Source organism: Phaseolus vulgaris, chromosome 9 (assembly GCF_051622355.1).
Source record: "Phaseolus vulgaris cultivar YP4 chromosome 9, ASM5162235v1, whole genome shotgun sequence".
Lineage (NCBI taxonomy): Eukaryota > Viridiplantae > Streptophyta > Magnoliopsida > Fabales > Fabaceae > Phaseolus > Phaseolus vulgaris.
In genome coordinates, this window is record NC_143506.1 from 26473281 (window position 1) to 26479353 (window position 6073).

Genomic DNA, 6073 nt, shown 5'->3' on the forward strand with positions numbered 1-6073 from the left:
AAAAAATGGTTTTCGAATTGTAAGATTTGAAAGTCAAATTTGTATTCCAAATTCTAGAATTCAAAAGTCATAACTTGTATTCAAAATTCTATAATTTAAAACTCATAATGACTTCCAAATTTGAAAGCTAAATTTGTATTATGAATTTTACAATTCAAAATACAAAGTTAGTTTCAAAAAATTTATAATTCAAAAGTTATTTTTTGAATTAAAAATGATTTTCGAATTGTCCAGTTCAAAAGTCAAAATTTGTATTTTAAATTCTAAATTCGAAAGTCAGTAAAATGCATAGGCTCTCCCACAAAGCACAAAGGGGTTCAGGAAAGGTCTCATTTAACGAAGAAGCTTATGGGTACAAGGATTTAGGTGTCATTTTCTATTTCATTAAGGGTAAACTAATTTTTTCACCTAAAATAAGGAAAGGTGCAATAAGAAATGATAGAGGTGCAGGAAGAATCCCCCATCTTTCCCTAACCATAGATCACTTGCCAAAAGATAATATATCCATTTGAACTAAGTATTTTAAAAGGACATGCTCCACCATTATCTCCATTATTTGTGAAGTTAATCTAGATAAAAGGATGCGATATTACTAGTGTACTTGTGAAATAAATCGATTTAGATAAAAACAATAATAAATTATACTTTCAGCTACAAAATTTATTTTAGCCATTTATCTTTTAAAATTAATTAATCTCCGAAATAATGATATTTTCGATTTTGAGATGAAATTTTATATTATTTTTTAACTTATCCAAGATGTGAAATTTATCATAATAAATTCATTTACATAAAAATCATTAAACCAATTTATGTTTGAACCAAAAATAACATGATAAAATTTTCGTTAAAACTATTCCACTAACTGGTAAAAGAATCGAAAATTAAACTTTTCATTTTGCGTGTGTAAGAATCACTTTTCATAATGTTTATAACTACTTTTGGACTACTTTTTTGTTCAAACATAGATTGATTTTTATAATTATCATGTAAATAAATGTAAAGCCAAATGTTTCAATCTTGCAAAAAGTGTTCACGATCATGTTCCAAAATAAAATAATAATTATTATTTCGAAAAGCCAAATTCAAAAGATGAAATATCAAAATGAATCTAATAAATAAATATAGAATATGAATAGTATTTAACAAAAACCATATATCATGGTAAGTAAAAGAAGTCATTTACTTACTAAGGTCAAAATATAAATAAAAAAATCCAATTATATTAAAAAAGAATCAGGCAATGCATACTCAAATTCTACACAAATTTGGGTTTGTATTATTAAAATTTCATAAGGGAATAATTACTAAAAATCCGTCGCTGAGTGGTTAAATTAAAATATATGATCCATCCTGGCACAAATTCTGATCAAACTCAGATATTAACAAACAATTAAACATGGTCATGGTAGCCAATCATGCGAACAATCGGTCATATACTTAGCAAATAGTGTACCCTGTTCCTTGAGTTCAAACCCCAAATGCAACAGAAAAATTGTGGCATGTTATAAAAGTCACTCAAGGGAGAATCACATTTTATTGGAATGCGAACACAAGCTTGATTCAATTTAAAAGAAACACAGACAACATTAAAATTTAAGAATAAACTAAACTTGACATATCTTGAAAATTTTCCAAGCTCCATAACAACTACTTAACATCCACAAACTAAAGAAAGATGATGCTACGATATGTAATCAAGGTCACGACCATCTGTTTCCTCAATCAGATAACACAGCACAATAAACTGTCAAAGGCTATATAAACTGTACTGTGTGATTAATCCTCTTCTCTTTCGGGAGGTAAACCGCAAGGCAGGAGCATTTTCTGCACAAATGATAGAATTTGTCATATAAGGATATCTGATGACTGAAGAATTGTAAACAACGATAATAAAGAGAAGGTTAACAAGACAGGAAAAAAAAAACTCAGAGAAGGGTCGTGCTATAACTACTCTTTAGATAATTGTAAATTATACTTGTTGCTAATTCCTTTCAGAATTCCAAGATCCCACCCTCCCTCTTGATAGGATTAGGATGAACAAACATGTTGCAGGTTGAGAGATATCACAAAGCTCTGTCCCACAATGTTTTTCCTATCCCATATCTCCAACCAATTAAGAAGCTTCACATTGCTCATGCTATATAATTGTGGTATAGGGTGATCATTTTTATGAATACGTGTTGAAATTATGATGCTTTATTGAGCAAAGGAAGATTTGAAATAATACCTTATTCATACTATGATGTTAGACAGTTTTAATGATACACAAGCATTGAACGTCATTTATACAATTATACAAACAATAGACTCTTTTGATCCTAAAGAACACAGCTTCCTAAAGACAAAATAAACCCCTCTAAGAAGATAAAACTATCTAAGAACTGATGTGATAAGATGTTCTAGATATTCTAGGATAAAATCAAGATACTATTGGATTTTCTTATGATATAACAGTATGATCCATCGTGTTAGATCTACAACCCATATTGGGCCTGAGACCCATACCTCCTAAACGTAATATGGTGGGGGATCCAGAGAGTTTATTAGTTAGGAAGTTAATAAGACAAGAGTGTACAAAATTATAGTAGATTGAGAACGACAATTGTAAACTGAGTATTCTCGGTTATAAAAAAAGGACATTCTCCGTGTTCTCTTTCTCTATAATAGAAACCATTTCCATTTTTCTGCCACTTCAGCATCCTTCTCCCTACACTTTCTGAGGTTTACGTGAAAAAAAAACTGAGGCAAATCCTTTTGCAGGTGTATTCTGTCTAAGCTTATAGCCTGGTTCTCACGGTTACAAAGGAATGCAAAATTTGTTACACACAGTCTTACACTAGTGTTGTGAAATTAAGCAGAAGCTCATTGGAACAAATTTTTTAAAAAAATAAACACAAGAATGCTCAGAACACCATACACCAAAATCAGAAGCTTGAAGAAGAAACAAAGCACACATGAAACAATTTAACATGGTTCAATTAGAGTATCAATGAACTCTACTCTACATCCACAAATAATTACTATGAAACAAGTTTTTATCTATCGAAGAGTTATAGAGAAAGCTTCAAAGATTACAATCATTCTCACATACAATGAATGGATAACTTCTTTTTCTATCATCGTGCTTTACATGAGATGTCTATCTATATATATACTATAAAACAGTTGTAACAAACTTCAGGAATTACGCTATGAATCACTCCAACAAATCTAGTGACTCGAGGCACACATTTCCTGCACTAACAAACAAACAAACTAACTAACTAGTAATAAGAGCTTCTGGTCAGTGTTAGATAGTATGTACAATAAAGGTGCACTAGATGCTTACCACAAGATGATCCATAGAGTAGATGATAAACACCTATTGATTTGATTTCTGAGCCAATATCAACAATTAGACAAAGTGAATACCTGATTTTCTGAGCCTCTTCCCCGTGCTCAGCCATTGGCCAGTTAAAACGGTTTTTTTTTATAAGATAAGACAAGCATAGAGATTAGCCTCTGCATCCATTTCTTCCTTCTAATAATCCCAAATTATGAGGCATGGCAAATAATCTTGTTTGAAGTGTAAAAGGCATCAGAGACGTCCCTAAACCCAACATACTACATGTGGCAGACGCTCCTCAATCAGTGTCCAATTAATAAATTATATTTTGTTGGCTTGGAAAATTCAGACGACGCTTTCATATATGCACAGGCACTTCAAGGACACTAATGATAGAAAAAATATTATTGATCTTTTTAATATTAGAAAGGTCAGATTTAAAAATAATATAATATATTAAAGGATAATGTCTGCTCGTACTTTTCTTTTTTGAGGTTTATTAACATAGAAAATAGAGTGTAGTGTAGACCTTAGAGCTCATTTAGTTTAAGAAAGAGTTCTATTTTTTTCATTTTGCTTTTGTTTTCAGAAATTTATAAAGGAAAAGATGAAAACAAGAAACAATAAAATGTTCTCATTGTTTTCTTAAACCAAATGGCCCCAAAGTAAGTTGCTTTTGAGAAGATGAGCATATATTTCTTAAAATATAATTCATCTTATTTTAGATTTTATATGAAGAGATAGAGTGATTATACTGTAATCTAATGATGGCTCTTAATAAAGAAATTGCATGACCTATTTATGCATATGCAAAGACCCGGTGTTCTATGTTTTGGACATTGGTTGTGTTGGGGTGTCTGCATGCTTCATAGCTCTTAAACACGAAACTGCTCATCCCTCCCAATGCATTCCCTTCCATATCATTGATAACTCCCACCCCAGAGGCCAAAATAACTCCCTCCAAAACATAAGGGGCAATACAAAAAGAGTTGTAGATAATTATCACTAGTACTTAGCAGATAAGCAAGTTGCTGATTGCAAATAATCAGAACATGGTAAGACCAAATGGGATATTTTGTTGAATAGACAGATAAAAATCCCATAATTAGGATATTAGGCAACCAGTCTGATTATGCAATTGTCATATAGAAACCAGTGACCCTTGAATTGACTACAGGACATGACAATGAAACCAGTAGTTTATAAATTTCCTAATTTGATAACTTGTATCCTATTTAAATTATCAGAAACAACACTCCGAAAAGAAAAACAATAAACTAATAAGCTAGCGACATGTATCTACAATGCATAGAACTATGTACCTAGTTTATATTCATATATAAGAATGGAAGAAATAGAATAAAAAAGGACAACTGCTCCTAAAATAACAGGAATACAGACATTCAAAATAACAATAATAAAGGGACGCAACAAGGTTACAAAGTTCACTTCCTCAATAAGCAAACATACAGCAGTCAACAACTTCATCAGAAAAGAATTTCAAGTAAGCAGTGATTTTCTTTTCACCTTTGTCTCAAAAGCCCATAGACAACCTGTTGGGTGGAAATATATTTCACTACAAAGAAAGGTTAGCCGCACTCTTGTCTTCGCTATTGGGCAAAATTAACGTGAGACTCAATTCAGTTACACTAGTAACATTTCCCACTCCTCGTTCATGAACTCTCCCAATACAATAGAACACTGAAAAAAAGTGTATTGCTAGCATTTATCTTTTCCTAAGATGACAGCAAAACAAACTAGCGGATATAGATAAAGACCTAGATAGAAAAAATGAAACTAAGATGAAGGAAAAAAAAAAGATAACAACGTATGCCTAGACAGAAAGAAAGATAACCTGCATAAAGCTATAGCGTTCCCTTCCAATAGATTCATTTTCAGCAATACCAAAGTATGCCAGTAAAGGATAGTGACCAATATATGATGCATAGCTATCACGTTGAATGTTCACTGCCCACTCACTGTACACACATGTAACCAAGAAAAAACAAACGATTAATTTAAAAAAATGAAAAAAAAAACAAAATTTGAGAATGAATTTTGGGGAAAAGGGTGAGAGCGAGACTGACAATCTGTTCAAATCGGCATGACCAGTTCCAACATATTTGGCTTGGAGATGTTCGAGCTGAGAGTTGATGAAACGCACAGATTAATTTCGGTATTCAAATTTCAAAACCCTAATTAACTCAAATTCACCGAGGTCAGGGATGGGAAAATTGAAGAGTAAAACGAAAAATTGTGCTGCAGCCTTGAAGAAAAATTGGGGAAAAAATAGGGTATTCCTGCATGGTGTGTAATTGGCGAGTTGAATTGAGTTGCTATGAAAGTGCTATCCCAAACCCAATGCTTAGCTATAGATATAAGTTGGAAGAGAGGAATCTGGTTCACTGTTCAAATTTAGAAATATGTAGTATAGGGTTTAGGATTTAGGTTAGGACAGGGCTTAAGATTTAGGTTCAAAATTAGGGAAAAGTTTTGAGGGAGTGAATTTGAAGTGATTTGAGACAAAAGTGTAAAGAAAGTCGGTTGTTTGGATTAATGTATGTTAGAGTAGATTTATGAAAAAAGTTTATTGAACTTTGTGAGTGATATGATGGTTGTGAAATTTTTTTTTATATTTTTAAAATGTGTAAAATGTAATTTTACAAATTTATCCTTATCTTTAAAAATATTTAAATAATAAAATATGATTTTTTTTAATAGATTTAAGTTAATTAAAATATTTGA

The 6073-nt window shown here is 31.4% G+C and overlaps 1 non-coding gene across 1 annotated transcript; it reads right to left on the reverse strand.

Annotated features, from left to right (window-relative positions):
* Nucleotides 1-1595: 1595 nt before the first annotated feature.
* On the reverse strand, nucleotides 1596-5495 carry LOC137822318 (uncharacterized protein At4g14342; the record flags this gene model as incomplete). The annotated part of the gene is made up of 3 exons (XR_016515765.1): nucleotides 1596-1827; nucleotides 5184-5307; nucleotides 5416-5495. It is a non-coding gene; the product is annotated as an uncharacterized protein At4g14342 (transcript).
* Between the last annotated feature and the right edge of the window lie 578 nt (nucleotides 5496-6073).